The sequence below is a fragment of the Vulpes vulpes genome, chromosome 12, assembly GCF_048418805.1.
Source record: "Vulpes vulpes isolate BD-2025 chromosome 12, VulVul3, whole genome shotgun sequence".
Lineage (NCBI taxonomy): Eukaryota > Metazoa > Chordata > Mammalia > Carnivora > Canidae > Vulpes > Vulpes vulpes.
This window is the reverse complement of record NC_132791.1, coordinates 97,971,754-97,993,522: the sequence shown is the minus strand read 5'-3', so window position 1 is coordinate 97,993,522 and position 21,769 is coordinate 97,971,754. Positions and strand designations below refer to the sequence as shown.

The 21,769-nt window shown below is 45.0% G+C and overlaps 1 protein-coding gene across 4 annotated transcripts in view; it reads right to left on the bottom strand.

Moving 5' to 3' along the window:
- The window catches only part of SERPINB6 (serpin family B member 6), a 28,158-nt gene extending 13,811 nt beyond the window's left edge, over positions 1–14,347 (bottom strand). Inside the window, exon 1 of one of the 4 annotated variants that reach the window (XM_025982616.2) lies at positions 14,264–14,347. The gene's annotated coding sequence lies outside the window, so the exon portion shown is untranslated. Of the gene's footprint in view, positions 1–1,254; positions 1,514–12,577; positions 12,675–13,904; positions 14,023–14,263 lie in introns of those variants that run through there. The other 3 variants (XM_025982612.2, XM_072729227.1, XM_025982615.2) reach the window with 3 other exon arrangements.
- Positions 14,348–21,769: the final 7,422 nt, after the last annotated feature.

The window sequence follows — 21,769 nt, the reverse complement described above, 5'->3', positions numbered from 1 at the left end:
TGCAAATGACTGATAGTTATCAAAGGTAAAATTACACCCCCACCCTATACAAATTGCTAAATAAAAAAGAAAACCTGAAATCCGTGATGTTTCGTAGGCTTATCACAGATAAGCAGGGCAGTCTTAGAGCACAAAGTGTGTTAATCATGAGATGCTGATTGCCCGCTCATAATAAACATCCTTGAAACAAATGGGAAAATGACACTTCCCGATATTTCCTTAATATGACGAGAATTGTCAGCTATCATCATTGATGAGAAAATATTAGAAGCGGTTCCCTTACTTCCCAAACAGAAACAATAACTAAGAACTATATTAAAAGGTTTTAACTTCAGAAAAAAATAATAAATATCCCTTTTTGAGTCTGTACACTGGGACCTACATTAGCACTTTTCCTAAAGACTCTTAAACCTCTCTAAGGCTGGTGGAGAACATGGGCATTTGACAAGCAAAGGAACTGAGCCCTGGCTCTCTTATCTTGTCCCTGTGGTCACAAGGCTACACAAGGAGGAGAGGGGAGGCAGGAACCCCGGTCTGCAAGGCTCTGGAGATCACTCTCTGAACACGGACTTCCAAAAACAAAAAGGAGAGGTGGAGAGCCGACTGGACACCTGGCCAACAATGACTAAGATAGTTCCTTCCTATTCTGTGTAAACGATGCTACAAATCGGTACACCGGTATTTCCAGAGCGCAATTTAGAATTGTATACAAAATTAAGGAAGCAAGAAAAAAATGTCATGAAATCATTCATATAGCCCGAACCAAATACTGCACGTCTAGGGATTTAAGTAAAGACAAAACCAGAGTCACCGATGCACATACCACGCAGAGACCAAGATGACCCCACAGGTCGCTCCTGGCTTCACGCCCCCTCAGAAGAAGAACCTACATCAAGAACAAGGCAGCACTGAGACTCTCCTCGAACGTGGGGTACGTGGGGTGATGCTAAGCAGCCCTGCCCCGCGGAGACCAGAACAGACTGCATCGGACGGCTGGGAGAGGCGGCTCCCCCAGGACAGGGCAGCCGGGTGGAGAGGTCTTCCCCGAGCCTCTGGTTTCTCCAGTGGGAAGAGAGCACCCGGAGGGGACAACAGCCCCCCCAGCACTGGGCCTGCTTTGCAGGAGTGCCTACTCCGACCTCGCGCTAGAGGCTGCCGGGGAATCTGCGTGGCTCAACCCCTGGGCACCCGAGACGGAGAAGAGCACAGGGCTTGGAACCACCAGCACACGGATCTTGGCAACCAAGGTCATACCTGCAGCGTCCAGGGCGCAATCCCACCAGAGGCTTTGTCTGTAGAGCTAAGTCAGGGGTACACTCTGACCCGGGCACACCATGGGGTGGAGATCTGCATGATTCAGATTCGCAAACCAGGAGTTTTCCTGGTCCTAGAGCCCGGTTTGCCCACGCCCAGGCAAGATGCTGAGTCACAGCCCCACCCGCTGTGGAGAGTGCTTTCCAGCCCCATCTGACCAGAAGGCCTGGTGACAATCTGTGGAGTTGACACTGTGTGGCCCGGTGGAGCTCAAGCTGAGAGGCAGGCAGGCAGAGCTGATTGGCCCCACAGCAGAGCCAGTACCAGGTACAGAGGCAGAGGCGTAAGCTCACGGAGGACTGAGGGTAGCTCCAGGACGCTCCCAACCAGACAGCCTATTTGGGAAACTGAGAGTAGCTGAGAGCAGCCTTCTCCTTTCCCACCCAGGCAAAGGAGCTGAACCACAGCCCCACCTGCTGTGGACAGAGTCTTCTGGCCCCATCTGACCAGAAGGGCTGGAGACAGCCCCTGGGAGCTGCGCAGCCCAGAAATGTTGAGCCAAGAGAAGAACAGAGCTGAGAAGTTACAGAGCAAAGCCAGTGGTCCTGTTCTGCAGGGAATTTGGGGTGCAGATCAGTTTGAGTTAAGACAACTTGGTAAGAGACTTACCAAGTCTAGAGCTGCTTCTTGTCACTGCACTGGAAGAGGGAATCTAATTCATTGCCCCACTCATCACTGAGCACAGCCTTCAGCCCATCCAATCAGGGAACCCAACCAGAGCACATGAGCAGCTCGGTGGCCCATTCAACATCCCTACATACGGAGGCACTTGATAGAGAGCACAGCCTGTGGCTTTCCCCATCTGCAGAGTAAAACCTGTGTCCTCACCTGAGTATGGAACTCAGTGCACACTCCGGCCTGATTTAGTCTCCCAAACAATGAATTGTGCATAGGCCCTGGGTTCTGGCCTGCTGCCCTGCCAGGGCAGGGAAGTTAATTCATAGCCCAAATCACAACTGAATACGGTACTCAGTCCTGACCATCTAGTAAGCCCGACCAGAAAATTTAAGCAACTCTGAGCCCATCCAATAGCCTCACTTAGGTAGGGAACCAAGCCAGTAGTCCTATCTAACCATGCTCAGCCAGTGGCACACTTTACCATCTCCATCTTCAGAGCTCTAACAGTTGCCTCACCCCAAAATAGACCATAATAGCAGACCCCACCTGCCCAAAAACATTAGCAGCAGATGTAACCAGAAATCAAACTGAGCTGACTGGTAAAGAACTATCTCTGGCCAAAACAAATCTGTAAAGTCTAGAAGAGGAACCCCATTAGTTAAATGCATAGATACCAACATAAGGAATCAAGGATCATGAAAAATCAGGTATATGAGACCACCAAAGGAAACTAAAATAGTTCCAAAAGCAGACCTCAAAGAAATGGAGATTTATGAACTGTCATAAAAAGAACTCAGGATAATCCTCTTGAAGTAGTTTAGTGAGCTAAAAAAAAAGTGCAGACATACAACTAATCAAAATCAGGAAAACAATGCATGATCAAAATTAGAAGTCTGGCAAGGAAATAACAACCATCAAAAAATCCTAAAAAATTGAAATCATAGAGTTGAAAGTACAATAACTGAACCAAAGAACTCAACGGTTACAAAAGCAGACTTGGTCATGCAGACAAAAAGAATCGTTGGTCTAGAGGACAGAACATTGGAAATTATTGTTAGAGCAACAAGATGAAAAACAGTGAAGAAAGTCCATGGGAATTATTGGACACAATGAAAAGAGCAATATTTGCACCATGAGAATTCCAGAGGGAGAAAAGAAACAGAAAGGGACGGAGAGTTTACTTAAAGCAACAATGGCTGGAAACTTCCAAAACCTGGGGAGAGAAATGGATGTATGCATCCATGAGGCCCAAAGGACCCCAAATAGGTTGAATCTGACTAGGGCTGCACCGAGACACACCATAATTAAATTGTCAAAAGATAAAGACAAAGAAAGAATTTTAAGAGTGGCAATAAAAGAGAGAAATTACATATTTATGAGAACCTAGTAAGACCAGAAACAGATTTCTCAACAAAAACTTTTCAGGCCAAGAGAGGATGGGACGCCATTCAAAATATTGAAAAACAGCAATAATAACAACAACAACCAAAACCCAAAAACTGTCAACTAAGAATTCTATGCCTGGTGAAGTTCTCCTCCAGAAATAAAGAAGGGATAAAGCCTTTCCCACACAAACAAAAGCTGAGGGATTTCATTGCCACCACACCTGCCTTCCAAGAAATGCAAAAGGGAATTCTCTGAGTAGAAGTAAAAGAACACTAACATAAAAACACAGAAAGGTAGCATAAATCTCACTGGTATGATAAATATATAGTCATAGATTCTACAACATGGTAATAGTGGTACATAACTCACTTATAACCCTAGTTTAAAAGATAATAACAGGGATCCCTGGGTGGCACAGCGGTTTAGCGCCTGCCTTTGGCCCAGGGCGCGATCCTGGAGACCCGGGATCGAATCCCACGTCGGGCTCCTGGTGCATGGAGCCTGCTTCTCCCTCTGCCTGTGTCTCTGCCTCTCTCTCTCTGTGTGACTATCATAAAAAAAAAAAAAAAGAAAAAGATAACAAAAAAAATTAATGTAACAAAAAAATAACTATAATAATCTGTTATTAGTTACACAACATAAAAAATGTAAGTAACAGCAATAATAATCTATAATGTGAGAGGAAGAAGTAAAAGCATAAACTATATGAATTCTATTGAAGTTATTATCAGTCTGAAATAGGTTTATAAATTTAAGATATTTTCTGTAATTCTTGTAACCACAGAGGAAACTCTTATAGTACCTAAACAAAGGAACAGGAGAAAGAAGTAAAAGCACAATGATATCAAAAGACCCCAAAACACAAAAAAAGACAGTAGGATAAAAGGATAAAAACAAGGAACAATGGATCTACAAAACAACTAGAAAACAATTAACAAAATGGCAGTTGTAAGTCTTTACCTATCCATAATTACTTTGAATGTAAATGAACTAAATTCTCCAAATGAAAGACACTGAATAGTTGAATGGATTTAAAAAAAGGGGGGGTGGGATCCAACAATATGCCCACTACAGGAAACTCACTTTAGCCTTAAAGACACACACACACACACACACACACACACACACACACACAGGCTAAGAGTAAAGGGATGGAAAGGAACATTTCAAAGAATTACAAAAAAAAAAAAAAAAAAAAGACAGAGGTAGCTATACTTATATTAGACAAAATAGACTTTACAAATGAAAAAAAAGACAAGGGAGGTCATTACATAATGATAAAGGCATCAATACATCAAGAAGACATAATAATTATAAATATTTATGCATCCAACATCAGAGCACCTACATATATTAAGCACAACTAATAGAGCTAAACGGAAAAATAAACAGCAATACAATAATAATTGGAGACTTTAATAGGCCACTCTCAACAATGGGTGGATCATCCACACAGAAAATCAACATGAGAAACAGTAGATATGAACAGCACTGTAGACCAAATGGACCTAACAGACATATATAAAACCACAGCAGAGTACACATTCTCCTCAAGTGCACATGGAACATTCTAGGACAGACTGTATGTTAGGCCACAAAACAAGTCTTACAAATCCAAGAAGACTGAAATCATACCAAGTATCTTTGCTAACTATATTAGTGGGAAACTAGAAATCAATAAATAGAGGAAAACTGGAAAATGTACAAATACATGGAAATTAAACAACACTCTCCTGACCAACCAATGGATCAAAGAAGAAATTAAACAGTTCCTTGAGACAAATGAAAATGAAAACATAACATACCAAAACTTATTAGATGCAGCAAATGTTGTTCTAAGAAGGTACTTTATAGCAATACATGCTTATGTTGAGAAGAAACATCCCAAATAATCTAACTTTATGCCAGAGGAACAAAAAAAAGAAAAGAAACTGAGTCCAAAGTTAGCAGAAGAAAGGAAACAATAAAGATTAGAGCAGAAATAAATGAAATACAGAAAAGAAAAACAGAAAAGATTAACCAAACTAAGAGTCAGTTCTTTGAAAAAAAAACAAAATTGACAAACCCTTAGCTAGACTAACCAAAGGGGAAAAAACAAAGGACCCAAATCAACAAAAATATAAATAAAAAATGACATTCCAACTGCTATCACAGAACTTCAAAGGATCATAAAAGGTTACCATGAGCAACTATATACCAATAAATTGGACAATATAGCAGAAATGGAAGAAGTTTAGAAACATAAAACTTACCAAACCTGAATCAGGAAGAAATAGAAAAATCTGAATAGACCAAATACTAGTAAGGAGATTTGAATTAGTAATCAGAAATCTCTCAACAAAGAAAAGCAAAGAAACATAAAGCTTCACTGGTGAATTTTACCAAGCTTTAAAAGAATTAGTGCCAATACTTTTCAAACTCAAAGAGAAGGGAACACTCCTAAACTCATTTTATAGGCCAGCATCATCCTGATAAGAAAACCAGAAAAAGGCACCTTTAGGAAAGAAAACTACAGAAAACCAACATCCTTGACAAATACAGATGTAATAATTCTCAACAAAATACTAGCAAACTGATTTCAGCAGCACAGTAAAATGATCATTTACCATGATCAGGCTGGCTTTATCGGGCTTTATCCCTGGGATGCAAGGATGGTTCAACATGTGCAAATCCATCAATCAATATGATATAACACATTAACAGAATGAAAGAAAAGAATGATATGATCATCTCAAGAGACGCAGAAAAGGTATTCAACAAAATTTAATGTCCCGTTATGAAAAAAGCTCTTAACAAGTTAGGCATAGAAGGAACATGTCACAACCTAACAAAGGCCAAATATGATAAGCCCACAGCTAACCTCATACTCAAATGGTGAAAGGATAAAAAGCTTTTCTTCTAAAATCAGGAATAAGACAAGGCTGCTCACTCTTACCACTCCTATTTAACAAAGTACTCAAAGTCCTAGCTAGAGCAATCAGGCAAGAAAAAGAAATAAAAGGTATCAGAATTAGAAAGGAAAAAGTGAAGTTATCTCTATACATAGACATGATTTTATATGCATAAAAAATCCTACGGACTCAACCAAAAACTGTTAGATCTCATCAATGACTTCTTAAAGTTGCAGAACAGAAAATTAACATACAAGAATTAGTAGCATTTACATACACTATCAATAAAATTTCTTGAAAAATAACAATAGGTATCATTTATAATAGTATTAAACATGATAAAAATACTTAGGAATAAATTTAACTAAGGAGGCAAAAGATGTCTGCTGAAAATCAAAAGACATTGTGAAGAAGACTCAAATTAATGGAAAGCTATCCCATGTTCATGGATTGGAAGAGTTAATACTGTTAAAATGTGAATACTACCAATACCATCTACAGATTTAATTCAACAATTTTTTTTTAAGATTTATTTATTTATTTACCTATGATAGACACACGGGGGGGGGGGGGGCAGGCAGAGACACAGGAGGAGAGAGAAGCAGGCTCCACACCAGGAGCCTGACATGGGACTCGATCCCGGGACTCCAGGATCGCGCCCTGGGCCAAAGGCAGGCGCCAAACCGCTGAGCCACCCAGGGATCCCCTACAGATTTAATTCAATCCCTATCGAGATTCCAATGGTATTTTTTACAGAAGCAGAAAAAAAAAATTCCTAAAATTTATATAGAACCACAAAAGGCCCTGAATAGCCAAAGAAATCCCAAGGGAAAACAAAGCAGGGGATATCACATTTCCTGATTTCAAGCTATATTATAAAGTCAGTCATCAACAGTATGGTACTAGCAAATGGTACTATGTCAATAGGCCAATGGAACGGAATCAAGAATCCAGAAATAAACCTGAGCATATACAATCAACTAAGAGTTGACAAGGGAGCGAAGGATATCCAGTGGAGAAAAGAGAGTCTTTTCAATAAATAGTGCTGAGAAAATTGGATATTAATATGTCCAGAATAACTGGATTGGAAACAAGGGTCTGCTGTTCTGTACAATAGGGGGCATGTGTGATCCTATACCAACCCCTCCACTACAACTTCCTGTGCTGATGGCAATGTTTTGTTTTGTTTTGTTTTTTGTAAGATTTTATGTATTTGACCCAGACAGAGAGAGAGAGCAGAAGCAAGGGGAGCAGCAGAGGGACAGGGAGATGCAGACTCCCCGCTGAGCAGAGGCCCAACATGGGGCTAGATCCCAGGACCCTGGAATTGTGACCTGAGCCGAAGGCAGGCACTTAACAGATTGAGCCACCCAGGCACCCCAGTAATAGAGGTATTATTTTTTTTTAAGTCATACTAATGTCACAGGCTGCACAAAATTAAGTTGAAAAAAAAAGATCTAGGGGCACCTGGGTGGCTCAGCGGTTGAGCATCTGCCTTTGGCTCAGGACATGATCCTGGAGTCCCGGGATCGAGTCCCACATCGGGCTCCCTGCATGGAGCCTGCTCTTCCCTCTGCCTGTGTCTCTGTCTCTCTATGTCTCTCATGAACAAATAAGTATTTTTTTTTAAAAAAGAAAAAAAAAGAAAAAAGATCTAATACTGTAACTTTTAAATGTTACCCATGTAAACTAGGAAGGAAAGTACACACAAGCATAATTTAAAGACAGAGAAATGGGAAGAAAATATTGTACACCAAAAGTTTATGGTAATTTTTATGTTTTTTTCTATTTTTCTGCACTTTCACATTTTCTACAACACGCCTGTATTATTTTTAGGGGGCAGGGTTTGCACTTCCTTTCTTTTACTTAACAGTGTTTTTCCTTATGTTAATATTGCTTTTTCCCCTCATTTCTTTAGTTTTCTATGTGGCAATGCCAACCTTCCCCGGAATGTTCTATACATCAGTCAGATCCTTCCACTGCTTCATTACTCAGATACGCAGAATCATCAGTCCCCTTCCCCTCACCCACAGTCTCAACCCGCTGGTGAGTGCAGGGCTTTCACCTTCAAAACGAATTTTCAGACAGGGAACAACATTCCCCACTAAAATACTTTAATAGTCCGTTCTTCGGCAGTCTAGTTAAAAAAAAAAAAAAAAAAAATTCTCAAAGCACATTGTTCACACAGCAAAGAAATTACTGTTCTCAAATATTTACTGGTTATGTTTTAATATATCAGATTTTTAAAATGCTTTTGACATCTTTTAAAGCAAACTTAAAAATTTTTAAAGCAAACCTTAGTAAACATTTAGGCCTTCGTAACCCTTATAAATCAAGACCTACAAATCCAGTAAGTCCACCTAAGACTTTCAAACAGGTTTAAAAATACACAAAGCTGTGGTTACAAAACTCATTTCTATACCTGTGCAAAGGTGGGGCGCCTGGGTGGCTCAGTTGGTTAAGCACCTGCCTTTGGCTTGGGGGTCCTGAGATGAGTCTGCACTGGGCTCCCTGCTCAGCGGGGAGTTTGTTTCTCCCTCTGCCCCTCCCTCTGCTTGTTCTCATTCTCTCTCTCTCTCTCTCTCTCTCTCTCTTTCTCTCTCCCACACACACAAAAATACATAAAATCTAAAAAAAAAAAAGTCTAGCACAAACACGATGGGCTTAATGTATTTCATCTTTGTCGTATCTTCTTAGACGTTTCCTAAGGTGACAGTGATGTGCATTTTAATGGTTCTCTGGGGCTCAACTTTAAGGGACCATCCCCTCCCCACGCCAGGAGCCTGGTTCTTGGTCACTGTGAGCTCAGCACTCACTCTTCTGCTGGACAAGCGCATTCCAGTAGGTGGGGGAGTTCTGAGCTCCACTTCCCCTTTGCTGGGATTTTACAAGGCCTCTGCCAAACCACCACACTTGTTCCTCATAACCTAAGTATCTTTCCTTAAAATGAAGTTATTATTTGAGTTTTCCTCCATCTGGGTTGTATAACTTGGCTCTAAGTTTAATTTTTAGGCCTTTAGACTGCGCTTGTTTAGCCTGGGAACCTGGGATAACGGAGCTGTTTACATGACAATCACAGATGGATCATCGCACAGCACATTTCCTGAAACATTAGTGAAATTCTTTTGTGCCTTTTTAAAGCTCATTTTGTCTGCCTCATTGGAAGTTATGGATGGACTCCGGGATTTTTACAAACAATGCATTGGCTGATCTCAGTTTTTTCTTTTTTTTAAATATTTATTTATTCATGAGAGATGCAGATAGGGGGGCAGAGACACAGGCGGAAGGAGAAGCAGGCCTCATGCAGGGAGCCCGTCGTCGTGGGACTTGATCCCGGGACGCCAGGATCACGCGCTGAGCGGAAGGCAGATGCTCAACCGCTGAGCCACCCAGTGTCCCTGATCTCAGTTTTCTTCCTGGTGCTCAAACTGCCATAACTGGGCCAGTGGGGGGTCTGTTTCCATTGGTCACTTTATCTTGACAAGCTGACCGCCAACATCCTAGTTCTTAGCAATCTATCTTGATTTTTTTTTTCCAGTCCAAAGACATGAGGTGTCTGCCCCTCTCCTGGTTTCTCTTAATGGAGAAGCGTGTAAAGCACAAAATCTGAATCTCCGAGGAGTACGTGGGCCTGGGTGCTGCTGTCTGGACCACACCCGGGCAAAGCCTGTGCCAGGTTTCCTCTCAAGTCCTTACTACACCTGCTGTAACCGAGACGGACGGGCCCATCAAGTTTGCATACACCTGACTTTCCTCCCGCAAGACTGCACCTGGAGGCGTCCATCGGGCGTCCATCGGGCCTTCATCGGGCGCAACCCTTTCAGCCTTCTCTTTCCTCCCAGGCACCTGGCTTGAGGGCACGCCACGCAGCCCTCCTCCCTGAGAGACCTCTGTGCCGGCGACCTCCTTTGTGTGGGACCCCAAGGTCTTCCTTCCCGGATCCTCTAAGGTGTCACAATGCGTCCTGAAGACGGGCCCGGTTTATTTATTTTGCTGTGTACGTGGTGGGACCTTCCCATCTGCAACCCAAGCCGTCCCTCCTCTCTGGGGAAAATTTTCAAGGCGCTTGTCAGTTCCCTCCAGACTGATTCTGTTCTCCTTTCCTGTACCCCCTGTTAGTCAGGTACCAGGACTCTTGGCCTGATCTCAGCAGCTACTGCCTGAGCGTCTTCATGTCATGGCACACACAGGAGAAGGTACTTGGGGACACCAGGGGGGCTCAGCGGTGGAGCGGCTGCCTTCGGCTCAGGGTGTGACCCCGGGGACCCGGGATCGAGTCCCGCATCAGGCTCCCTGCATGGAGCCTGCTTCTCCCTCTGCCTGTGTCTCTGCCTCTTCCTCTGTGTCTCTCATGAATAAATAAATAAAATCTTTAAAAAAAAAAAAGAAAAAGGTCTTTGTGTGGTACTTTGGGATGGGCAAGGCTGCTTACTGCAGAGGTAGAAAGTGCTGCTCTGATCTGCCCTCTCTTGCATTTTCCATCATGATGACATCTTGTTCCATCTCTTGGAAGATAAGATGTTCATGACCTTATCTTCTAACATTCTACTGATTTTTTTCTAATTTCAGTCATTATCTTTTTAGTTTCCAAGGACTTCTCCTTGTTCTCTGCTGTTTCTTCTGTAGAGCCTTCTGTTGCAGTTCCTTGGAGAACAGCATGACGGTTTCACCGAGTTGTCTTCTGCTCCTGACACCATCTCTCTTTCTCTGGAGTCTTCTCTGTGGCTGTGGCTGGTGTTGGCTTTATTTCACCTACATCTGTTTCGTACAGAGGCCTCTTAGACAGGCCTGGCGATCCTGGGGTATCGGTTACATTTCAGAGGAAAACACAAAATAATGTTGGAAATTGTTTACATGGGGGGGGGGGGGTCAGCTGGGGGCTGACGCAGTGTCATCAAGGGATCAGTCGGTTTTTGTTCCTGTTGTCCAGCAAATGGAGGAACCCCCTGCTCTGGCTGCTGGGGTGTTCTGGAAGCATGCCGGGTAGGGGTGGGGAACTTCTACTGGATCTGTAACCCCCTCGTCAGCTCTAGGGCCTAGGGGTCCCTGAGTTTGGGCATCAGACCCTGTATGGGAGAGACCTGATCTCCTGGTGCTCTGACCTCTCTTAGCTGTTTGTTCCCTCTCTCATTTCCCTTGTCCTTTGTTTTTGTTTTGTTTTGTTTTAAGATTTTATTTATTTATTCATGAGAGACACAGAGAGATAGAGAGAGAGGCAGAGACACAGGCTCCATGCAGGGAGCCTGACTTGGGACTCGACCCCGGGACTCCAGGATCAGGCCCTGGGCCGAAGGCAGGTGCTAAACCACTGAGCCACCCGGGCTGCCCTGTCCTTTGCTTTTAATGCTTTCAAAGCTCTTTGTCATTTTTAGCAGGGTCTTATGAGAGAAAAGAACTAAATACAAATGTTCACAAATTTACTAACTACTTTTGTGAATAGAGCAAAATAATATTTTAATGTTTAAAAGCTATTTCTTCGGCTACTATCCTGTTCCTCTCTTGACTGTGAAATAAATGCCTAAGCACTCACTGAATGCTACTTATTAAAATCCTTCTCGTCCTGAAATGTGGATTTGAAAATAATAATTCACTCATTACATACCACTAATACATAATCATGAAACAATTTTCATGATCACTTTGTAATGATATACAAATTCCTAATAATTATAAAAAGATCAAAGGGATCTTAATCCTAAAAAAAAACAAAGAAAAATAAACTCAACTTTAAATAGTTTACCACTCACCACAATATCCCAAATATCAAAGAAAATTATAAACAATCAAGTGAGATTTTTATAGTGTGGGATTTCTATTTTGTTTTAAGGAAGTGCAAGATTTCTTATCCATTCGATAAACACGCCAATAACAAGGATGCATATTTCACAGATCACACTGCAAACTCAACACCTGACTCTGGCTTTCCAAGTGCCTACCACTTTGAGCTTATATAAGATGCCCAAAAATGTCCTTGGCACACAACACATACATGCACATGCAAAATACATTATATATTTCAAAATTATTTACTGCTTCAGTAACAGTGTACCTTTAAAAAATAAAAACAATACTCACGAACGTAAAAACTGGGTAAAATTTTCTTAATGAACAATTTCATGTACGAGTGTGTGTTCAAAACAAGTCTAACAAATCTCTCCTAGCACCATATTTTTCCCTGTTGCACCGTCAGTAACTTTGAGCAATTAATATTCACAATTGATTGGAGTCAACGGATCAAGTGTTAATTTTTTAAAGTGCCACAATTTGTGCTTCTTGCCTCCTTGGATTAAGGATGCCTTAATTTCCTACAAAAAATAACCATTTAAAGATTGGCTGAATGGAGACTTGGGCTTCTGCTTTGTCCCTACCTTTGTTTTCTGGTGTACTGTGCGTACTTGTGTGTTTTACTTTTCTGAACAGCAGTTCTCCAATCTGCAAACAGGAGATGATTCCTTCTGTTTACAGGTTTACTGTGAGGATTAAATATACTAATGTCAGGCAAGCAGTGGATATTCAACAAATGGGTAGAATTATACACTATTTCCTTTCTTCTGATGTGTAGGCCTGGTCTCAGGTCAGCAAAGCTTGGAAATGTAAGGTGTGTGTGGTCTTTCTCCAGATCTTAAAACAAACACCTGGTGTGATAGAGGATGCCCTTAGGATACAGACAGGAAAGAATGGTGATTCCACTCATTCTAATTTCACCATTATAGATGGAGCTAACTATACCTAATACGCTGACTTGTAATAAAATGCGTTAGATTGGAACTGGTTTCGTGTAATTTTAAATAGTTTATGTGGCCAAGTTGACTAATATTGTATCCCTTCTCTGTGATGACTTACAGGAAAGGATACAATCACTCCCAAGGAGTCATGAAATACTGAGTCACACCCCTGTAATACTGATAACAGCTTCACTCCTGTGAACCACAGTGCCTTTGGATCCAAAGGTCGCCTTTGCCCTCTCATCTCCTCTCATCTCACACATGGGTCCTAAACCATACAGGGGGGAAGCCGGCCGCCTCCGCCGGTCCCATTCCTGCCGTCAGGCCTAGGAGGCAGAACTGTGGACACTGACCCAGTTCCCACCAGCATCCCCGTATCCATTCCCGGCAGCATGTGACTATTAATTTCCCATACTTCCCTTTCCTAAAACTGGGTTTCATGGGGAGAAAAAGGGGAAAAAGTAACCTAAAACTGGGCTTCATGGGGAGAAAGAGGGGAAAAAGTAACCTAAAACTGGGCTTCATGGGGAGAAAAAGGGGAAAAAGTAACCTAAAACTGGGCTTCATGGGGAGAAAAAGGGGAAAAAGTAACCAAACTGGGCTTCATGGGGAGAAAGAGGGGAAAAAGTAAGTTAGGTGCCAGTTTCATGTTGCACACAAGTCCCAAGTATGATTAAAACCTCTCCCATGTCCTCTTAGCCCTGAAGACACCACGTCTTGCAACATTTTCCCTGAAGGGAATCTAATAAAAAACACAGAACTAACAGGACCTGGGATGATGCTCACGAGGATCTCTGCAGGCCCACGATGACCTGCAAAGTCCACGGGGGGTCGGGGGGGCGCAGGAATCAGACCCACCCCGGCCCCTCTCCGGCCCCCACCCCGCGGGCCGAGGCCGCCGCGTCCCCCCGCGAGGTCTGGCGAGGTCACCTGTGGCTCGGCGCCGTCCCCATCGCCCAGCCCCACTCACCACCCGCGCCACTGCCGCCGCCGGACTCCGCCACGGAACCCGAGCCCCAAGCAAACGGCCGCTCGCCCCCAGCGTAGCCAGGGCTCGGGCACCGCCCCGCCTCCCCGCGCGCCCGCCCTGGGCCACGCCCCAGCCCCCGCCCCCCGCAGGCCCCGCCCAGGTGACTCCGCCCCAGGTGACTCCGCCCCCGGTGACTCCGCCCCGCCTGCCGAGCTGGCCCGCCCCGAGCAGAGCCCGGACCCGCGTGGACGCTTGCCCGGCCCCGCAGCCGAGGACGGACCCGCGTGGACGCTTTCCCAGCCCGGAGCCCAGGACGGACCCCTCGGTGCCCGCCGGGGCGGTCCCGCACAGACACGTACCTCCGTGGGTGGGCGCCGCGGTCGGTAGGGAAGGCGGAGGCTGCGGCCTCCGGCTCGGGCCTCGGGCGCCGGCGGGGCGGGGCGGGGCGGGGCGAGCCCAGGGCAGCGTAGTCGCCGAGCTGCGGCGGGGCGGGGCCAGGTGCGTTGCTGGTGGGGGCGGGGGCCAGGTGCGTGCGGGGCGGGGCGAGGGCCAGGTGCGCTAATGATCCCGGTGAGGGCCAGGTGCATGCGGGGCGGGGCGAGGGCCAGGTGCGTTGCTGATCCCGGTGAGGGCCAGGTGCGTGCGGGGCGGGGCGGGGCCAGGTGCGTTGCTGGTCGGGGCAGGGGCCAGGTGCGTTGCTGGTCGGGGCAGGGGCCAGGTGCGTGCGGGGCGGGGCGGGGCCAGGTGCGTTGCTGATCCCGGTGAGGGCCAGGTGCGTGCGGGGCGGGGCCAGGTGCGTTGCTGGTCGGGGCAGGGGCCAGGTGCGTGCGGGGCGGGGCGAGGGCCAGATGCGTGCGGGGCGGGGCGAGGGCCAGGTGCGTGTGGGGCGGGGCCAGGTGCGTGCGGGGGCGAGGACCAGGTGCGTTGCTGGTCGGGGTAGGGGCCAGGTGCGTGCGGGGCAAGGGCCAGGTGCGTTGCTGGTCGGGGCAGGGGCCAGGGGCGTGCGGGGCGGGACCAGGTGCGTGCGGAGCGGGGGGTGGGGGGGCCGGCGGCCAAGTGCGTTGCTGGTCGGGGTAAGGGCCAGGTGGGTGCCCGCGGAGCGGAGGCCAGGTGTGTGCGGGGCGGGGCGGGGGCCAGGTGCGTGCGGGGCGGAGGCCAGGTGCGTGCGGGGCGGGGTGGGGCCAGGTGCGTGCCCGAGGGGCGGAGGCCAGGTGCGTGCGGGACACGTCGCCAGCGCACTTCGTCTGCCACGGGGCCGCGGGTTCTGGGCCCGGCTGGTTGGCCTTGCCCGCGGGCCCCCAGGGAGGTGAATCAGGAGGGCGTGACCCTCCCCGAGGCCTGCGGCGAGGGCAGCGGTGCGCGGCCCTGTCCCAGCCGCCAGAGAAGTGCCAGCCCCTGGTACGGGGCCACAGCTGTACAGTGCAGGACACAAATTTTTTTTTTTTTGCGGGGGAGAGAGAACTTGCCGCCTGCTTGCCCCACCCCAGGCGCCCCGCAGGGCCAGGCTCCGAGTCGGAACCCTGCGGTCGTGACTCATGGTCACGAGTGAGGACCCAGAGTGGGCCCCTAACCCGCAGAGCCGCCGGGGCGCCCCGGGGCAGAGATTTTAAGTGAGCAACCGCACAGCACAGGAGATCCACATTTGCCATCCTGGAGCGGGGACAGGGCTCAGGTGACTGGAGGAGGGGGAAGTGCGAGTCACCTTTTAACAATGAGTTCAGGGGTGCCTGGGTGGCCCAGAGGGTTGAGTGTCTGCCTTCTGCTGGGTGCTGGTCCCCTGGCCGGGGGGCCTCCGCTCAGGGGCAGGCTTCTCCCTCTCCCTGCCCTCTGCCTACTTGTGCTCTCTCGCTCTCTCTAATAAATAACTTTAAAAAAATTTTTTTTAATAAAAATGAATTCAATTTTGGAAACCTCAGACTGTTCTGTGCTTCCTCCATTCTTACCCTGGGCCAGGGTTCTCAACATGGACACTATTAACATGTGAGCTGAATAATTCTGGGTTGTGCTCTGACACTGTAGAGCGGTCAACAGCATCCCTGACCTCTCTCTCCACCACATGCCCGTAGCAAACCCCATCATCCCTCTCCCAGTTGTGACTGTTTTATCTTTGGAGCAGGAAACATAAAGGAGTACCCAGAGGTATCACTCTACCCTTATCCTCTCCAATCCTTTTCAACCCAGTTTTCATAGCTTCAGGTTGATCTTTCCAGCCTACCCTTTTGCAAACATGTACTTGTGTGTGCTTATCAAAAGGCTGCTGTTCTACTACCCACCCACCCATCCATCTTTTATCGATCAATAGTCGGCAATTTGCTTTTTTGCCTTAACAATAAACTTTGGAGATCTCTGTATTTGCTGCAGAGACCATCCTTATTCCTTTTCATGGCTATATCATATTCCATCGTGTGCCACTCACTAATGGCCGTTTGGGTTGTTTCCAATCTTACGTCACTGTAAATAATGCCACGAATAACCTAGTGCTGTGTTTCTCAAACTTTAACACACGTGTAAACGATCTAGGGTATTGTTAAAATGCGGATTTGATTCAGTAGGTCCTGAGATACAGCACTTCTAACAAGCTCCCAGGTAGCTAAGGCTGCTGTTCGACAGACCACACTTCCAGTAGCAAGATATTAGTGGAAATACTGTTTTGTATTAATGAAGAAATATCTGTTAATCCAGATCTCTAGATGCCTAGAAATGGGATTGTAAGGTCAAAGGACAAATACACATATTTTTGTTAGTTTTCGTCCATTCATTTCCATAGAGATTATATCATTTTGTCCTCTCATCAGCTATATCTGAGGGCTTCTTCACAGCCCTACTAACAGAGATACTTGGACATTTTTGGATTTTTACCAATCTGATAGGGGAGAAATGTTATCTCATGTAGTTTTATTTTTTCATTTATTTATTTTTAAAGATTTTATTTATGTATATCAGAGAGAGAAAGAGAGGCAGAGACACAGGCAGAGGCAGAAGCAAGCTGGGAGCCTGATATGGGACTCGATCCCAGGACTCCAGGATCACGCCCTGGGCCAAAGGCAGGTGCCAAACCGCGGAGCCACCCAAGGATCCCCTCTCATGTAGTTTTAATTACCATTTGCTTTATTATGAGTGAGGCTGAACATCTTTTCATATGTTTAAAAGCATTGCCTTGGGGCGCCTGGGTGCCTCAGCTGGTTAAGCATCATGATCTCAGGGTTATGAGATGGAGCTCTGTATGGGGCTAAAGATTCTCTCCCCCTCTCCCTCTGCTCCCCAACCCTCACTCGAGTGCAATGCATGTTCCTGCTCTCTCTCTCTTAAACAAAAAAAAAAAGAAAAAAAAGCACTACCTCTTTTCAGTTTCTTCCTGTGAACTGTTTACAACTTTTGTTCATTTTTAAAATTGTTTCATCTTTTTCTTCTTGGTTCTTAAGTGCTCTTTATATAGTAGCGTTAGTCCTCTGTGACATAAGTTGCAAATATTTTCTTCTAGCTTCTCATCTGTTTACTGACTTTGCTTCTGGTAGTTTCTGCATGCTTTTTTTTTTTTTTTTTAACATAGTCAAATTTAATGATTTTTCCTTTACTGCTTCTAGATTTTTGAACCAGAGTTAGAAAGTCTTTCTCTAGCTTATACAGTTCACCGATGTTTTCTTCCAGTATTTGCATAGTTTCATTTCAATCCCAGGTGATGGCTGGAGGAAGAGAGAGCAGGGAAGAGTAGAAGGCAAGAGTACCCCAGTCCATGTGCTGAAGGCCACACACACATTTGTCGCTCAGTAGTACTCATTGATTCACCAGTGTCTAATGTTTAGAAAATTCACTTCAAATACAGCAATGATGTCAACAAAAAGATATGACTCCATATGTGCCTGGGTGGCTCAGTGGTTGAGCATCTATCTGCCTTTGGCTCAGGGCGTGATCCCAGGGTCCTGGGATCGAGTCCTGCATCTCCTTCTCCCTTTGTCTGTGCCTCTCTCTGTGTCTCTCATGGATAAATCAATAAAATCTTTAAAAAAAAAAAAAAAAGGTTTGACTCCAGAGAATGTCTTTTTCTTTCCAATCCCAGTTTAATTGGTCTCTGTTAACCCTGACTGAAAGCAAACGGCTCTGACTCTTGGCAATAGCACGGCATTTTATTTCCCCAAACTTCCCTGGATGTGGGATGTATTCAATTTCAGTTTCAAAGGACTTTGGTAGTCCATGTGAAATAGAAGTAAATGGAATCTTTTAGGTGTTTATAAAGCAGTCTGAACTTACGATCAGTAAGTTGGAAATAAACATTTAACCAAGAATCTTGATTATGATACTAAACACAGCTTATTTTACTTATGAATTTGGAATTATTACGGTAAATATTTCTGCTGTTTTATTTTTTAAAATAATCCCTCTTTTAAATGTTGGAAATAGTAGATTGACAAAAACCTATTCAAAAAGCACGTGGCAACCTGTATCCAGCTCATTTAACACAAGTTGATTTTGACATTAGTGTACAGCACAGTAACTCACCTGTGACCAGATCAAAGAACAGTAACTAAACCATGGCCCTGAATAGGTGTCTTCTGTTCTGCTGACACTTCAACCCTAATACAAAAGGAGAAGAAAGGAAACACATCTCATAACTGGGAACGTGTTACCATGACATTTATGTCATGTAGTCCTGTTGTTCTCTATGTATATTCTTATAGAATATATGAGATTGTTGTGTGGAAACAACTTCCATAAAACTGTAGAGCATTTCTACCTTGATCTCAGTGGTAGAGATGGATTTGTATTGATTTAGCCATACATTTTAAAAACCAAGCTACCATAAATAAGCCAAGCAACACTAAGTGTCTAGATAGTCATATGGGGCCTTAGGTGAGTTAAATGGAGAAGAAGAAGCAGAAGCAGAAGAAGCAGCAGAAGCAGAAGCAGCAGCTGCCACTGCCGCTGCCTAATGGTTTGGGTGCACCTGGGTGGCTCAGTTGCTTAAGCATCTGCCTTCAGCTCAGGTCATGATCTCAGGGTCCTGGTATGGAGACCCATGTTGGGCTCCCTACTCAGCAGGGAGTCTGCTTCTCCCTCTCCCCCATCCTTGCTCATGCTCTCTCTTGCTATCTCTTTCTCTCTCTCAAATAAATAAAAGAACGCTAATGGATTGGACCATCCCAGATTAGGTCAATTGCTTAGCAAACCTAATTTAATTCCATGGATATTACCACACATCTGTAGTGCAAAACTCTGACACTGGCCCAGAACTAGAACCTCAGCCCTCTCATAAAGAATGTAAAATAACTTCCCAGGCAACTATCTAATATCTGTTTGGTTTTCCTTACAGATAGTCAGGACTGCAATGTTTCCTATGAACAACATAAAAGTAATTCAAATGACATGGCAGTGGCCTGTGAACAACGTCACAATACTTAATAGTTCTTCATATCTGATGTTCTGTCAAACAAATTGTAGCAGCCTCTCCTAGAGATTCACTTGACAAACGTGTTCAGGTCATAGGTCACTTCTGAAAGACAGACCAGGTTAGCAGAAGAGAACAGAGGCCATGAACATGGAGAGTGTTGCTGGAAGGCTGATACCTGCTAAGAACAAAACCTAATTCTGCTTCTGCCCACGAAAGGTCATCAAAGAGGCTGATAAAATAACACAGTGAAATCAAAACTGCAATGAGATATCACCGTACCCCTTCAGAATGGCTAAAATCAATGATAAGAAACAACCGGGGTTGGAGAGGATGTGGAGAAAAAGGAACTCTCTTGCGCTGTTGGTGGGAATGCCAACTGGTGCAGCCACTGTGGGAAACAGTATGGGGTTCTTCCTTAAAAAGTTAAGAATAGAGCGACCCTATGACCCAGCAATTGCACGACTAGGTATTTACCCAGCGAATATAAAAACACTAATTCAAAGGGATACATGCACTCCTGTGTTTATAGCACCATTATTTACGATGGTCAACATACAGGAACAGCCCAAATGTCCCTCCATTAAAGAAGATGTGGTAATAGATGCACAATGGAATGTTGCCCAGCCCTAAAAAAGAATGAAATCTTGCCATTTGCAAAGACATGGACAGAACTAGAGAATGTGATGCTGAGCAAAAATAAGTCAGAGAACAACAAATACCATATGAATTTACTCATTTGTGGAATTTAAGAAACAAAACACACTAGCAAAGGACAAAAGAGAGAGAAACCAAGAAACAGACTCTTAGGTCTAGAGAACTGCTGGTCCCCGGAGGTGGGTGGGCGATGGATGAAATAGACAACGGGGATTACGGAGGACACTTGTGACAAGCACCAGGTGATGTACAAATTGCTGAATCACTATATTGTACACCTGGAACTAACAGCACTGTATATTAACTAACTGGAACTAAAAGAAAAACTTAAAAGTATAAAATAAAACTTCGCCCCAAGTGGGCAAACGTGAGAAGCAGAGATCCAAGGAGTCTGCAGGCAGTGGATGAACAAAGGTTGCACACTCCCTTCTGCTGGGAGGTGGTGACCCCCTTTCCCAGGGGAAAAACATTTGGAAAACTGAGGTCTTGATTTTTTTCTACCCCAGAAAAGCTTCTGGAATAATAGCTACAGAGCTGAGAGGTAGATGGCAGGCTTCTCTGCGTTTTCTGTTTAAGGAGAGTTGGGGGAGTACCCAAGACTCTGAACCCTGTACAATCGGGCTTGTGAGTGCTGGCCGGCACTGCTCCCTCCACTCTCCCTGCACCTGTACTCACTTCAAAGAGCTCGGCCTCCTCCCAGTGCATTCCGGGACTGAGGCAAAAAACCTACCTGCCTTAAAAAAAAAAAAAAAAAAAAAAAAAAAAAACCTACCTGCCTTCTTTCCTCCAATATCTTAGCAGAAGTTTGGACACCAATCCTGGAACATTTTTGGGGGTGACCATCCCCCAGCTTTCTTTCCAGACTCATAGGGACCACATGCTAGAGAAGATTCCTTATCCTGCTGGCATTCCTTCCCTAAAATGTGATCATAGTCCTGCAACTGAGGTAACTCCGTGGTCCTTCAAAATAGACCCAGCATTCATGTTCTTTGCCTTTGCTGGAATTCTTGGGAAAATCCACCATGGGTTTGCCTCTTCCACTTCCACAATTAAAAGGGTAAAGGACAGAGAGCTGCAACGAGGCAATGTTCTCTCGTGCTACCTCACAGTTTTCTATCATACTGTTTTTAAAAATGAGAAAATGTGACTTTTTCTTGTTTAAGTACAAGCTACTTTTCACATTCAGGTGCTTGTATTTTGTAAATCCTCCCTCAGCAAACTCAGACCCTCAATGCCCCACTAGATAGAAGAGCTGAAAAGCCCCCAAACTTCACATATTAAGCATTTATTATACTGAGGATTGTACTGTACATTAAAGCTGTAGGAGGTGACTGTTTACAGAAGGTTACGGCCTCCTGGAACTGACTCAAGGAGGAATCAAAACCAGGAAGAACTGGAAACCCGTTCAGCAGATGCAGGCAAGCAACATTTTTAAACAATCAGATATAACAGAAATATACTGTGTTTAGGGTCTTTCTCAGATCTATGTGTAAATCAGTAAGCCTTACTTTTTACAACCCTAACAAATTATATTTGTGATGCACAAGCACTTGCAGCACCTATTGCAAGCAGGTGCCCCTTCTCCTTGCAGCGAACAAGCTTCAGAGCAGCGGAGCAATCTGAAAGACTGCCTCCTGGACTATCGTCCTCAGTAAGACAATGAATAAAGCATTTACTAACCTACTTTGAGGTTGGTTTCTTTCAGTGGATAGTATCAGGTTTCAAAGAAATTGAGACATAAAACTGAATAAAACATGATCCTTTTTTTCAGCAGTTGAGCTGGATGCCAAGGGAGACTGTTTGCAGTATTCAGCAGTGGGGGGAT